Genomic DNA, 16406 nt, shown 5'->3' on the forward strand with positions numbered 1-16406 from the left:
AAGCAGTATATCAAGGACGAAATAGAGAATAAAACAGTGACGCTAATTTTTCTATATTCATTGAAAATTACATAAATAACAAAGATATAAGTGATCACAAAGAAAAGAAAAATTGAGATCTCTCTTTCAAAACATAATTGTACATACGAAAAGTCATCTTTTTATCATAACTTTATATAGACCGTTTATTACAAAGTATATACTTTTGATTTCCAATATATTTTGTAACAAAATAAATAATATTGCACAACAAAACATAAAGAATAACTCCAAGGTACATGGTAGGCACCGGTCGGATTATCTCATCCGAAACAAGTAATTGTTATAGGTAATATAACATATAGAATATAAGGGAAAGTTAAACCGAAAAACTATTTATTTTAATTCTCTCGTAATGAAATTAGACCATTTATAACGTATTATAAATTTATTTTGAGATAGTGTTCTCTCGCAATGCGAATAGTAAAGCGCTACAAGGTGCGGGCCGATATATCGGCTCTGGCACTTTTCGACAGTGCAGCAAGGGCCGATATATCGGCCTCCGGCACTAAAAGGGTTAAGCAACTGTGCAGAAATAGAAAACTGCGCGCCCCGCCGATTTCGACGACCTCGAAGTATGCTGTCAAGGTCATACGCGTGAAATGAAGAAAATGGGTGGAAATATGTGGAAGAAACGTTTTCGTTTTCGAGTTAATACAGTTCCGAGCGCAAAAGGTTAAGAGAGAAAATAAATGTCTATTTCGCTCCATTTTGTTGCAGTTTCGGTAGAACGTTTCTTATAATTGGTGGAATATTATTGTGCACCGCGTAAGTAGAGCGTCGCATTTCGTTGAGCCGTTTAAAGGTCGGGATTAGGGTCGCATCGAAGATGTTTCAGCCGTGGGCTGTGAAACGAACGATCCGCACGCGAGTCGAGCAGCTGCGTTCAACGATCCGATCGATCCCGATGGCGACATCAAATTTACATTTGCTCGCAACACCGCACACTGGCGCGGTAAAATGATCTAGGTAGGGGGGGAAGGACGAAGAGAGAGAGAGAGAGAGAGAGAGAGAGAGGGAGAGCAAAATCGAGGATCGAATCATAGCCGAGTTTTGCATTTGTCAGCAGTTAGAAGGTGAGCACGGTTCGGCTCAGCCCGGCCCGATTCTTTATTCCTGATTTACTGTCCGGAACGTTCGATCCATTCATCTCCGTTCCACCGAGCTAAACATAAATTGTCGTTCGGTGATGCCAGCGCTCCGAGCGCTCTCGCCTCTCTTCAATATTTAAACAACGAAGATAAGAATGTTTGATTTAGCTGTTTGGCCGCGAGAGCAGAAAACTGCCTTTCTCGTTGTTACCGGTGAATCCGTTCACTGCTTTTTTACGGAGGGCGTTTGTCTCGTTGGTAAACACCCTCATAGTTCGGTCTATGTACTTACGTATACTATACATACGCACACACGTGTACAGTGACTCTCACCCGGAATTATACGTTTCGGATAGACGCGCACTGTTGACGGTGTAATTAATGGTCCGGGCGTATTATCTAAGGTAAACGCGTCGCAAGCGCTACGAGACGGATACAGCGAATGGTTGTATTTCTTTTTCTTTTCCTTTTTTTGAGCTTGTAAAGAGTTTACATTATCGCCAATCACTTTGACAAATTGAAAGACCTGTCAGCGAACGGAGCAGCATATTTATTAGCATTGGTATTTTATTCCCACTGATTCCGGTGTCGATACGATGCAGAGAACAAAGCGTCTTCGTTCCTTTTTCCTTTGTAAATTGAATTTGCATGTAGATTTACGGATTAGTTGTTGCTACCGACTTATCCATGTTTCACGCAATTTGCTCGACTCCGAGTGCCGTTGAACACTTGAGTCCACTTAAACGATCCGTTGAATCAAAAATACGACAAATATTTGATGAAATTACGAGGAAAAGAAGTAGCTGTAAATGCTACATACACGTTACGCGTTCGAGAAGCGCCAATAAAACTCCGTTTACCCGAGTGTATTGCGGTAAAAATAAATTTCGGAACCTGCTAAAAAGTGATAAGAAATTAATGTCACCCGTGTGCGTTTAAACGCTCCGTCGATCGACCGGAAAAAATGACAAAACCAGGCAGACCGAAAAATTACTCGCAAAACTATGCAAATCCGTTCGAACGAAGCCTCGGCCGAAGACACAGAAGGACGCACGGGGCGATAGCAACAACGAGATTTTTTCAGCGTTCCGCGCAAATTGCGACGGATACCGATCTCAAAATGAAATTTTCCATCGGCGCGGCCGTGCTACACGGATAACGAGTTCCGCAGTCTGCCGAACTTTACTTAATAAAAGGACTGTTTCGACCAGCGAGAAGGAATTGCGCGCGGAAAATGGCGCCTAGCATCCGCCGCGCTAGACAACATTCTTTTTCCTCCTGTTTTTCTTATATTAAATTCTAGCAGGCGATTACACGGCGCTGTTTCGGCGAAATCCTCCCCCGGTGACCCGGGGCTCGCTGGATATTAACTCGGCGACCTAACTTCCAGCCCCGTATTAGGTCCTTCGAATGTAAACGAAATTTCGTTTCGGCATTTTATTGCGGAAACTTGCTGCGCAGTTTTCCAAAGCAAGCCGTCCGCGTTCTATCGTTCCACCGGAAACGAGCGTTTAGCGCGAAATGTTACTGTTGCTTACAGAGGCTCACGTTATTATTAATTATACAATATTAATACAACCAACTCCTTATGCAAAATAAAAATTTTCTCAAGTCAATCGTGAGAAGTAAAAATTCCATAGAAATGAACTTTTAATAATGCCAATGAATATAAGATAGTGTAAGATAGTCACAGTCGTATCATGATACCATAGGACAAGAGGTTAAGAGTTTTTGACGAGACATAAATATTTATGGAAATTATTTAACAGAAGTCAAAAGCAGCCACGATAAAATTAACCCTTAGCACTCGAATGGCGACTGTAAGGCGCCACTAAAAATTCCTTTGTCATTATTCAAAATATTTTTTACATTATTAAATTTGTTTGTATTCAATAAATCACTAAACATTTAAGTACTGTACGAGTAAATTGCACCATTTTCGTATGTATAGCATGCAAAAATATATATAGAAGGGAAATATTCTAGGTCGGAAGAAATGTTTCGTGTTAGAGTTAAAATGGCTTCGAGTGCAAAGGGTTAATTTGGAACATAGTCAGAATTGTATAAAAATATCCGTAACGTAAAGGAACATAATCAAAATTGAGTAAAATCGTTTCTCTGCGGTAACTTAGCTGCTCGAGGAACAGCAGATTGAAATGATAAGGCTCAGCGGGGATTCGAAGAAAGTAAAGCCCAAAAGTCGCTTATTATCCCGTTTCTGGATGAAAATGATCTTCCCCCCTCTCTCGTACGTTGACATTAAACGAACGGAGGGACGATGAAAGGGGAGCGAGGCACATTCGAATGCAAACGACAAACCGCATTAAATACTCGATGTTACGCCGAAACGCCGGGACACCGTTTGATTAACATTTTCATCGCACCACGAAAGTTTCAAGTTCTTAGAAAATTCGAGATTACAAATTTTCATTAAAAAGTTTCGCCCACCGATTTGCATAACTGCGGGATGTTGTCTTCCACGCTGCGCGACAACAGGCCACGCGGCGCGAGAAAGGATACGTGCCGCGGAAATCCTCTTCGCATTATTGTGCGAAAGCAAACTGCAGAGCCTGTTGCATTAGAATCAATAACAATCTTGCGCATCGATAACCAGAACACGAACAAGAAAGTCGTTTTTCACCATCTGTATTTGAAAAATTTCATTTTGGAACGAGAAACGAAGTTTCAACTTTCAGAATTTTTTCGATTTCGCAACCTGTCGATATTTATTACTAGACTGCGGATCCTCGTGCAAAATAAAAATTTTTTATCTGAATTGCAACGAACTTCTTTTTTATTATGTTTAGCAGGTTGAGAATAATATAACAGTATGTTTAAATTGTTCTAATATTTTTGCTATTTTAAATTACACCTACTCATTTTTGTCATAAATACACAAACTGCGCAGTCTAGTTATGACGAATATGCTGGCCTTGAAAAGATTGCAATGCAAATATTGCATTTTTGTTTATAACAAGCATACTTGTCATTATCGGAAAACAATTTGAATGTAAAATACGACATTCGAAGGAATAGGAACAAAGGTTAATCGTTCTTTCGATTCTTGGTAAATAGAGAGGCAAAATGAATAATGTTTGCAAACTGTGACACGCAACGTAGTTAATTTAAAAATAGAGAGAAATCGGAAAAATGTATTCGGTCAGAAACCACAACGAGGCCTAGCCTATTTCGAGACGTTACGTTTGCGACGAGTCAACCGCGCGTAATGCTGTCTAAATTCTATGCATTTTTATTAGCGTCATTTAATGGAAAATGTCAGCGCGATTCTTCGACTAGCTCTCAGACGGACACGCACAGGCAAACGAGCGAGCGTACTATTGGCTGTCGAACTTCGCGCGACTTTCCTCCTGGCTGAATCATGCTAGTTTACTCTACTTGCTCCCGAGCGTTCTGAATTCCGATGCAGCTCGAACAAATCCGAATTGATCGGTATCCTGAAATTGTCTCATCGTCAACTATTAATTCTTTATAAGTCCGCACAAATTTGGAGCTACATGTATAGAAGTAGCAATTATTTTAGTCCAATCACAGTTACAATCCACTATTATTCAATTTTGAACAATGCTAGTTGAATTTTTCAAACAACGTTGGGGACTGTGACCGTTGCAAGTTTCGTTTACATACAGAAACGGATTGGACGGAATTACGGCGTTCTTGATTTACCAATAAGCCGAACTACTTCGCAATTACTTAGAAGTTTGAAAAGGTCAACTAGACCGGTTTAGTGTTAAGACTTTATTGCAATAAACCTTTTCGGAGAGACTAATACGACCAACACGAAAAAATTAACGTTATTCACGAAACTATTTCGAATATTTTTGTTACGTATGACCTTTTCCAATTTATCCATATGATATATCCGTTCCACATTGACATATTTAGCAATTTATTGAACAGAAAGAGATTTAGTAATGCGGGCATTGTTTGAGCCGATCCTTTATGATACGGAAGAGGAATCCAGAAATTCAGATAGGACATTGATTCTAATATTCGAAGATCTCATTACAAGAAGATTCTAATATTATTGGAAATCTATAAACGATCTATGTCCGTTGAACCGAAACGTTCGCTCTAAATATGGTTGCTCTCCCCTAGATTTCTTTTGGCAGGCACTCCTAGAAATACGGGCTTTCACGGATCATATCACACGTTCGGGCCTAACTCGGCACGAGGGTGGCTCTTTGATTTATTAAACTGTGCTCGTATAGTTTCGTATCGTATCCACTTATCGAACTGTCCGCGTCCCAAAACAATCTGTTTAACGCGCGCGTAAAAGCTCTCCGTTGGCTTCTTGGTACTCGGGCCAAGTAATTTCGAAGGGATTTCGGTGTCTGCTCGCGCCACTGCTTCCGAGAGGGAAAACCCATCTTCAGATTTATCTAAAAACCGCACAGCAGTCGACGCGATACCTTTCCTCGACCGGGGATCGTTAAATCCGACGCAAGAAACCGGACGAGCTACCACCCTCGGACAGCCTTCAAATTGGAAACGACGCTTTCACATTTTTTTCATGTTGTCCACATAATTTTAGAAACAACTCTGGTTTGGGCGAAAAGTTCGTACCGTTTTCAGATTCATTTGAAAGCTAGCAACTTCGTTCGAACGATGCCCTGTTAAGGGGGTCTGCATGGTTTGAAATCCATATACGTGTGCAAGGGTTAAAATCTCGACAAACTGCCGCTTCAATATTGCAATGAGCAGTTTAGAAGTGGTCAATTGTGTTTCTTGAAAGTCCAATCTACGTCTGTATAGAGCCCAAATTGCGAATTTCTACCTCATCGTGGAGTAATTTACAATATTCGGCAACATACATATCGTACATACGTAAACCTGTACTATCGATCTGCATTATCGACCGTATTCTATCGCAACGCACAGTGTTTGCCGCGGAGTGACCGTAGCGCTAATAACCGGAACCGCAAAATTGTGCCTTTTTTTCTAGTCATTTTACGTCTTAAATAAGTAAGTAATCAATTAAAAATGCATACCACCGTGTTTGTACATGTCTTTGCTATGTCTGTATAGAGCCCTTTTTTCGATACGAACACTAAATCTCGCGAAATTAAGAGAATCTCTCAGCGGCAGCCATCTTGTGACGTCATACTTGCTTCAGAATTCGAATTTTCTGCCGTATATTACAAATTACCCCACGATGAGGTAGAAATTCGCAATTTGGGCTCCATACAGATATAGATTGGACTTTTAGGAAACACAATTGACCACTTCTAAACTGTTCATTGCAATATTGAAGCGATAGTTTGAAAAGGTTTTGACCCATGCATACGTATATGGATTTCAAACCCTGCCGGCTTCCTGTCCAGAGTGAGTGGTAGGTTCAGTGTTAACACTAGGTTTACGGAGCATTAAAAGTGAGTATTTTACATTACTTTATAAAAATAAGAAGAATGAGTCTATCCAAGTTTTCAGTCATTTTTTAAATAATATATACCTAAGGGAATAAGTTTGTTGAGTAATTCCACGTAGATGGATCTTCACAATCTCAATAATCGTAAATTAAAAATATTAGAACCCGTCATTTTGACGGGTCCCGTAAACCTGGTGTTAATGTTGCTCCCAGCCGTATAATGATCCGTATAGCAGACGGTGAACCTTACGAAGGAAAATGGGCAATATTCGGAAATGTTCCGTAGCATCGAATTCTCCGCGCGGTTCCGTGGAGCTTTGTAATATTTTCCGGTCACGCGCGGGATATCCATGAACTTTAAAAAGTGGTGCCCTCGTGCTTACGGAATATTAAACCCATTCATATTTACTGAGTGACTAGATACAGTGTGCACGTAATAACGCACGGCCCTCCGACACGTTTTTTCTTCTCCTCACCTCCGTTCTCGCCCCCGAAATTATCCCGCCTTCCGGGTACGTTTCGTGCATTCAGAGCAAGACGCCGCGACGCGCCGCGCCGCGCCGTTATTCCGCGACTTCCGATATTTCGATTCACTGCCGCGGCTCCCCTACTTCGCAATTTCTGATTCCGACTTCTGAATATGAATCGCATCAATTACAAGGGACGTGGTCGCCAGGCTATCGCACGTTTCAAAGCCTACGTGCACGCTATTCCATACTGTACCTGGTCGTAACGGTACTTGGTACTGTAACGTTGAATAAACGAAAATTTTTGTTTCTAAAATCGGACATTTCATATGCAACAACCCGACAACGTTCAAGGTGGTTGACGACTAGAACAATTCCAGGATGATTGCGCGCATTATAAAATGGCGTCGCAGAAATGGCGATCGTTCGGATTAGACATCGGTAAAACCGACATCTGACGCGTGACTAATGCGTTGCCATGATCTCGTTGGGTCTTGTCGGAAAGCGTAAAAGTATTCCCGGACACTTTGAGTGCCCTCCCGGCTCGAGTTCTCCGAGTTTACATCCGAACTGACTTCGGAACCGTTCGCGCGACCTTTCGAGCGCGTCCTTCTCGTTCGGCACGTAAGTAGAAGAAACTTTCGCTCACCTACGACTCTATTAAACTTGCTCGACCGGAATTTTATAAATACCAACGAATCTCGAAAACTCGGGAAGGGCGTGCGAGTAGTTCGAGGTTGTAGCAACGAGTAAATAGTAACGACATTAAATTTTTAAGGGTCCTGAACTTTGCGGATGGAGAAACGCAAAGAAGTTCGTCCCATCGTTCTTAAAATATCGACTTTCGCATGGCTCATCTTTAAACACTTTTACTTGTCGTTATGGAGTTAAGTCAAGTTTCATTAAGCTTTTCAAGATCCAAAGGATCAAACGAGCACTCATTCTCACCTAGAGTTACGAACGTTGTGTCTACACTCCGATCCAGTGTTGCCAGATGAGGGGAGGGAGCACGAATCGAGGGGAAAAAGTTACCCCCTCTCTGCCAGTACCGGAGTACGACAGAGCCGAAACGCGTCGGAAACTTGGGGAATAGTGCGGTAGGAGGGGAAATTAGAGTGGGGGAACAAGTCTTGATCTGGCGACACTGCTCCAATCTTCTAAGTCGGTACCAGTGTACCGGTTCCCCTACTGCAACCCCTGAGCTGCCTGCTTCCCCCACCAACGTCTCTTTCATGCAGCTCGCATCTTCGACGAAGATACGATGCCTCTTACCTTTCTCTCTCCCCTCGTACGTCCCGCAATAGACGACCATGTGCCCGCTTATGGCGCTGCACGAAAGAGACGTTGGTGTAAGTCTACACTCCACAGGAGTTTGGTGGGGAGGAACCAGGAGTAGGGGGAGGCGGTTCTACGTAGTCAGTTCAAGCACCTAATTAGCAATTTGTATTAGGTCCAATAAGATCAACGTTGGTCTCGGAGAAGTTTGAACGTTCCTTCAAGACTTTAATTTTCTTACAATCATATTAAGTATTAGATCCAGTGACAAGAACAATCTTAAAGGAGTTTAAATGTTCCACCTACACTTTAATTTTCCAATAGTCAGTTCAAGTCATTAGATATTTCTCTTAAGTCTGATGAGAATATCAAAGTTGATGTTAAAGAAATGAGTTCAAAAGTACATAAAAGATGTACTAAACAGCTGCTATAAAAAGGTCAAAGGGGTTTGAGGTATAATAATTGCAAAATCAAAAATTCCAAGGCGGTTTATTTCAACAATTTCGATAGCGTTCGATTAATAAAGGATATTAGAAGGAGTGACAGCGAATAAGAGGTCGATCGAAATAGAACGTGTCGAATTAGAACGAAAAGAACATTCGTCGAGAAATATCGTATCGCGAAAGACAAGCGGACGGGAAAAAGCTCGACAAAGGGAACAGTTTTACAGGGGAATTATTCACAGGTTTCGACGGCCGGCGATCCAGGAAAATGACGTTTGTTTCCTGGAAATTTACGTTACGCGTCGTGCATCTATTTTTCCTGCACTCCGAGCGGTGAATGATTTATGGACCTTTCTATCCATTATTTGGCTAGCGAATCGAAGTCGAGTATGGTTCTCGCGCAGCTGTAAACGAAGCGAAGTGGAAAGCACTCCTCTGTTTTCATAATTTTCGTTACGACGAATGGACGGCAGAATAGCAATCGAATAAAGTAATTTTATCGCGTGGTAAATAAGCGTACACGCTACAGAAAGTAATATTTGAATGTGTAAAACAGTAGGTTGCGCGGAACGTTCGTTCCCTCTCGCAATATGACATGTTTATAGTAAGATATTTCAACAATTGTATATTCATCAAATTTTATTTCAATATTTCTACATAGATTACTTTTTCTGCAACGATGATTCGAGAAGTTTCGCAACGAGGATTTTAACCTTAATAAGACTAAATATTCACTCTACACTTTTGTATTTTTACAATATCGTAATTTTGCAATTTCGCAACCCTGCCATTGCACCCAATGCAATGCAAAATAATCTCTATGCAGATTAAAATTGCTTTAATAAAATAAAAAAGCATTTTAATCTTCCGATAGACCTATCGGAATTTATCTAAAAAGGTAGAACCGTTATGCGAAAAATGCAATCGGTCAACCTAATAGCATTTGCTGTAAGATACTTTAGCGGATTTATGCGAAGGGGCGGTTCGGTTGGGACGTACGAGGAGAGATCTCGTGGAAGAGGAGCCGTAATGCGAAAATTTTCTATCTGCGACTATTGTACGATCTCGAAGGCGGAAAGGAGGGAAGCATGACGCATCCTCGCATGCTCGTATCCTCTTATTCTCGGTATACGACTCTATGAAGCGACATGGCATCAAGAGTCGCTCGCATTCCGCCCCTCGGTCTCCCCGGTCCAACTTTTCGTAATGGATGCAGGACGCATCTATCATGGCTCGTCATCAACGTCAAAATACAAAATCCTGTCCAAACAGAGCGAGCCATCGGCTCGGCGCTGAATGCAGACTACCGAATACAAAAGAGCATTCAACGAACAACAGATTCTACGTAGAACCACGTGCGATCCTTCAAGATCCATTACCCGTGACTGGAGAAAGTCAAATTTTATTACCACAGGAATCTTAACTCTAAATTCTAAAACAAAATTTGTCTTCCGTCTGAGAATATTAACATTTTATTCATACGAAACTGATCCGATTTCCACATATAATATTTAAATGTTTAGTAATCTATTAAATACAAATCTTGTAATGTAACAAATATTTTGTAATATTTTCTGTAATTTCTTTGAAATAGTGTCACAACAATTTTTAGTGGCGCTTCAGAGTCACCACTCGAGTGCAAAGGGTTAAAATATTAACCCCTCTATGCTAAAACGACGTCTCCTCGACGCCTTTGGACGCCTCGCCTGATTATGAAGTCTCCGAGGCATCGTGCGATTCTTAAAACTGCTTATTCTGTTTCTTTTTTCATAATAGGTTTCGGAAAATTAAAATCGTAGGAGAAGGGGTTAATTAGCGATCGACGCGCATTTAGGTGGGAGGTGTGCGTTGGGTAGAATGCGTATGCCGTAATTCGGTTAACAGAGGCTCATGATTGATTCCGGACCAGTCGCGACTCGACTATGCGAAATTTCCCTGGATTTCAGAAGATTTTTGCGGCACCGGTAACACGTATTTCGGCCACGTGCAACGATTTAGTCCATTTCCCGAGAACAATTCGCTCGTTGCCGGCCGACGACGCGCTCCTTTCTTCTATTTCCACGCGGCCGTGTGCCATATCGCGCGTAGAACCGTTCCATAATAGTGTGAAATGCGCATTGCCGATTCGGGGCGTCGAGCAACGAATTTTCGCGAAATTCGATTGCGGCGCGGCTCGAAATCGAAGTCGAAATTCGAATTCTTTTGTCGGTGCATGCTGTTAACGCGTCGCACGTGAGGCTGGGATCGCGATCGGCTCGACAAAATTCGTCTCACTGCTAATTGAACATTACCACTTGCAAACGAAACGGCTTCAGTGATTCTTCCGGTTCGTATCGCGTTATCAAGGATCTTGATACGGAATAAAAATCCTCTGCGTTAATTGTACAAAGCAGAAGTCAAATACAAACGTAGTTGTGGGTTCCAAGTTCCACGTTCGACGCGGTCGGTTCGGGCACAAGAAAACGGTCGCACTACACGATCTACGTCACAGCACGGAGACCGAGGCTTGGGCTTAGATCAAGTCTTTGTTGTAGTAGGCACAGGTTTCCGGAGTTTCGACGAGGATGAACAGAATAAAAAGGTGCGAGTCACTGGTCACATGTATTTCAAATCGCCTTACAAGCCATTAAGCAGCCCTGACTGAAGAATGAGTTCGAGTAATTGTATTACGAGTACTATAAGAGCATGAACTGTTCCATCGGTTGTAGTAAGCAACGAGATGAGCAACGGTATAATTTCCTTGAGTAACTGCAAGTACGTCAAAGTAAATATTATTGATGTCGTTTCTTTCCCTTCTTACAATTAGAGTGTCGATTAACGGAACTTCGCGAGTATACGTACATTGGTGAGAAGAACACCCAGCCCGGGAGACAACTGCCTCTCTGTAGTGGTAGACTGGGCTGTTGTCACGCCAATCATCTGCTCCATCGCGTTGCATTCGACAACAACGTTGCGTTAGTAAGCGACAACAAATGAGATACAGTAGTGCTCGATTAAATTTATTCGTTCGGGAGTCAGCAGTTCTTTTTTATCTTCTTTCTTTGAATTGTATTCATTCCCTGTCTTTGTCCGCCGAGATTTTGCCAAGCTCAAGGCACCGATAAGCAAATTGTGGAAGCATGGTGGGGCTGACTCGTGAATATTCAACCCAGCAGATTTCAGTCAACATTAGGTTTACGAGACCCGTTAAGGTGACGGATCCTAATATTTTGCATTTACGATTATTAAGATTGTAAAGATGCGTCCACGAGGAATTATTCAACAAATTTACTTTTTTGTATATATGTTACAAAAAGAAAAAGAAATGGCTAAAAATTTTGATAGACGCATTCTCGTTATTTTTGTAAAGTAATGCAAAGCAGTCGCGTTTAGTGCTCCACGAATCTGGTGTTAAATTTAATCGAGCTGTACCGTAACTTGTGGCAACTGAATCCGAGAATATACGGTGGCCACCGAATATATTCCTGCGGCGGGAGAAAATTATGTTCACACTTATTTCTTTAAAAAAAAATAAGCCCTCGTACGAAACAATTTCTTTCTTCCTTCTTTTTTTTCATCCATTTTTACACGGCGAACCGTTATAATTATTACAACCGTTACATTTACTATAACCGTATAATATTTACAGTAACCGTACAATAAATTTTTTAATAATTTTCTCACTGCACAAATACTTCTTCGCGCCACTAATATCTGTCTCAAAAAATATTGGCTACAAAGTCTGCTCGCATGTCGTTACAATTTGGTAATTTAGCAAGTCGGAACTTCCGACGAAAAAGTTTAAATATTTTCGAGAAACTTTAATGTCAAAACGAACATGACCTGTCGCTAAGAATTGAAGCACAGTGACACCTGGACTGAGGTAAAACACAAACCATTAAAAACATCGGGAGAATTTAACGATCCCGTTACTGTCGCGAATGCTCGAATGAAACCAAAAACATGCGAGTCGAGTTTCCGGCCAATCCACTATAATTTCAAAGCAATCGACAACACGCTGCGCGTGTGTAATTCCTACCGTGACGAAAACGACAGCAACCAGAAGAATGAAGGGTGCGTTACTTCGACGACTCATGTTTCACGTATAACTTGTGACAATTGATCCTGACAATAGCCCGTTCGATTGCGGAGTGCTTTCTGGTGTGTTCGTTTACTCGCGGGTCTTTCCCCTTTTATAGGACCTCTGTTATCTGCTCGCAAAACTATCGCTGATATTTGTTTTTGCATATTGTAATTGACCGATATGCGGTGAAAATTCAAAGTCGAGGGAAACCAGTTGCGAAACACGAGAATTTTCGGCCGTAGTAATACGATAATCTATGCGCGCGTCGCGAAATGTCTTAGATTACTATAATTAAGTAACTTAGCCGATATATTGTTTAATATTGATATCATTTTTGACATTTTGATGCATTGTATGAGCAGTCAGGGCCGCCTCGAACAGATCAGTGAAGAAATTATAAACAATACACATAACTGGTAAACGAATGATTCTCTTAATAATTGTACACGCATAATATTTTCAACGTTACAGGATTACGCTCAACATTGTAGTTGTAGGTACAAACGTGTAAAGTTTGTGTTCTGTGATTTGTCAATCGATCCAAATCAAAATCCAGTGTTCAGAATTTTATAAAGGATAAGTAGTCAGTTCATAATTCCGCAATTTACCAATTAATGCGTTCATTTGCCAAACGCAACGCTCTCCCGGAACCAGCAAAATGTGAAATATGAAATTTTCACTCGCAAGTGAATGAAATATTGAATTTTAATCTCTTGTCCGTATTTGCTGCGTTAACAAGCGCTTCCTTTCTACCCACCTAATTTCTGTACTCTGCTCGATGCAGTTCTCCGCGAATAATTTTTGAACATACTTGTTCGTTATTATGTTCTTCAACCTCCGCTGGAAATAATAGATGCACTTCTAGCTGAATTTATTTTAATTTACGAGCGAAACCCTGCGCTCTGCAACTTTCCGCGAACATCGCGGCGCAATTTAATTTTTTGAAAATATTTCAGATTTTTGATCGACAGTTTTGCACCGGTTATCTTTATTTAACGAATTTCCACAATTTAATTTTATTCAACGAATTTATACGAACAAATGTCCGACAAATTCTTATATTTTTCCAGATTGTTGGAAATTTTGAGCCAAGTGTGGGTTTGTAAAAATATGTTAATTCGTCTCGGTGCAATGTTTGGGAAGAATGTTTCGGGAAAAAATTAAAAATTTTCCACTTTGTAAATATCCTGTGCTTTAACGGTAATAGCAAAACCATTTGAGGCATACAATAATAATTAATTCTCTCTTTCTTATCGGCAAATATGGAGGATAAAAACAGTTTAAATGGATGTAGTGGTAAAATAAATCATTGAGCGAGGGGTTAATACGTAGTTAGCCTGCGTTCGTGATTCCCCCGCCTTCCAGTAATTGTTTCACGCATCGATTCGCGTCGTTTTCGATATCGTTCGCCACGGGGCGGCTAAATTATGGGGCAATCGAGTAGATTAGTCGATAAAGGACGAGAAAATTACGAGGGAAACAATCGGGAAATCGGAATGATATTCCGTTTTCACGCGAGCAACTTTGAAGGAATCGTCCGCGTCCCATGCCATTCCAGATCCCGATGTAATCCGGCAGGTAGCAGAGGGTTGCGTTTGACCACACGCTCGCCTAACCACTCGCCCATTACCTCGAGTGGCCTCGCGACAAACTTCGATCATTACCAGTGGTTTGTTTTCGCGCATGCCGACCGTTCTACTCCGGCATTCCTTATTATCAGAGTTTCGAGATTTCGGTTCGTTCTCATTACGGATTCAGCGCGAATCGCTACGCCACTTATGGCAATACCTTCCCCATCCCTATTCCCATCCACCTGCCCCTCCCACCGGCGTGCTCTCCAGTCGCACCCTCGTCGCGCCAACCTATCCAGAGCCAAGGTAATCCAATTACCTTGCGGTAATTACTACCGGCCCACTACGGGCATGCATCTTCTTCGTCCTACGTCCGGTCACGCGTCTTTATCTGCTGTCTATTCCCGATTAATCCGTGGAAACGATACACAGTTTCCGAGAAACATCCCATCGTCTTTCCTTTATCGTACTACAAATTAATCAAAATTCAATCTAGCATTATAACTGAGCGACTGTTTTAACACTCGAACAATCACGTGTCCCCGCTTAGTCGGGGTAATCGAGGTTCTATTGTTATAGAAATTGCCACGATTCGTCATTACATTTTTCAATGCCCGTTCTCGTTTTCAGACTCGCGATGAAGCTTTCCAAAGAGACCGAACACAAAATAGTGAAAATATTAGAAGAATTTCGGAATACAGTCTTGATCTAAACCAGGACTGCTTAACTGGTGGCTCGTGAGCCACTTGTGACTCCTTCCCCTACCGTCATCTTTCGACAAAAAACCCCCACTGTGTACGACAGGCCGGTGTCTTCCCGAAAGCTACGCAGTCACAGGGGAAAGGAGAATCGTAGCTGTATCTCATTTTGCCCCGCTTCGCTTCGCTCATGTTACAATTTTGCACTACTCGGCGAGCGAGCTTCGTGGCATCTCAAGGGGGTACCCCCCGATAGTGGGGAGAACGGGGAGGGGGAATGGTGGGAGCGTCGTGTGGCTCGCGGCGGAAAAGAAATTAAGCAGCCCTGATCGAAGCCCAATCCTCGGGTCCGTGCTGTGACGTAGTCGTGTACGGCTACTATTTTCTTGTGACCGACTCGACCGCGCCGAACGTAGGAAACAACAGCGCGTGTAAACACGAACCGCTCGGCGAGCGAGACAGCTCGAGCTTCTTGACCTCTCGCGGGGTATGCCCCCCTACCGGGGTAAGCTCCGTTCGGCTTAGATCAAGATTTTACAGTACCGCACAATGGCTTTGAAAGTTATGGAACTGCACTTTCCTTTATTGTTGATGAAAATGTTTTCCACATTGGAAATACGAATAATTACAATGTTGAATAGGCACTTGATTTGTTGGATCGAATAATTTTTACCAGGGGAGTAGTATTAATAAGCGTTTCAACTCTTTTATCGCATAGGCACATAGTTCACGGTGCATGATTTAATCTTTGATGAAAGCTCGAACAATTCCAAGGAGCATCGGGTACTTTTCGCGAGAGGTGGTATGTTGTCGCAGTATTTTTTCTGTTGGGATTGTCCTGTTCTCGAAGCGCAATCCTCGGGTCCGTGCTGTGACATGGTCGTGTACGGCTACTATTTTCTTGTAACCGACTCGACCGTGCCGAATATAAAGAAAAAACCACGTGTAGACACGGACCAATCGGCGACCGGGTCAACTCGAGCTTCTTGGCCCCTGTCAGGGTATGACCTTCAGTGGAGGGGATAAGCGAACTGGCTATGGTCGTGTAGCTCCGTTCGGCTTGGATCAAGACTTCACTATTATATTATTTCAGATCATTTTTTAAAATAGCGCGTGTATATACGCTACACGTGTTGCATTTAATAGATCATTCTGACACTGCAGGTGAACAACGAAATGTACCAACTTAGCGAACGCGTTTCCAAGTCGCCGACACGAATGCTAGCAGTGAAATGAAAACTACTGTTTCCTGGAACAGTAACAGTTCTCGCAGTTTCGCGGATCGAAAAGGGAAGCGTGTGCGTGTATCTGTTATAGTTGCGAGGGTGACGCGCATCGATGAGTAGACGCAACGTATGCACGTAATATGGAAG

General features: G+C 42.1%; 1 protein-coding gene and 1 long non-coding RNA gene across 2 annotated transcripts in view; both read right to left on the bottom strand.

Moving 5' to 3' along the window:
• Positions 1-16406, bottom strand: part of LOC143355417 (lysosomal acid glucosylceramidase-like) — a 40952-nt gene that overhangs the window by 5076 nt on the left and 19470 nt on the right. The gene's annotated exons all lie outside the window — the stretch shown is intronic.
• LOC143355416 (uncharacterized) lies at positions 11284-12879 on the bottom strand. Its single transcript, XR_013082501.1, has 3 exons — positions 12720-12879; positions 11543-11620; positions 11284-11449 (listed from the first exon to the last, which is right to left on the bottom strand). It is a non-coding gene; the product is annotated as an uncharacterized LOC143355416 (long non-coding RNA).

This window comes from Halictus rubicundus, chromosome 7 (assembly GCF_050948215.1).
Source record: "Halictus rubicundus isolate RS-2024b chromosome 7, iyHalRubi1_principal, whole genome shotgun sequence".
Classification (NCBI taxonomy): Eukaryota; Metazoa; Arthropoda; class Insecta; order Hymenoptera; family Halictidae; genus Halictus; species Halictus rubicundus.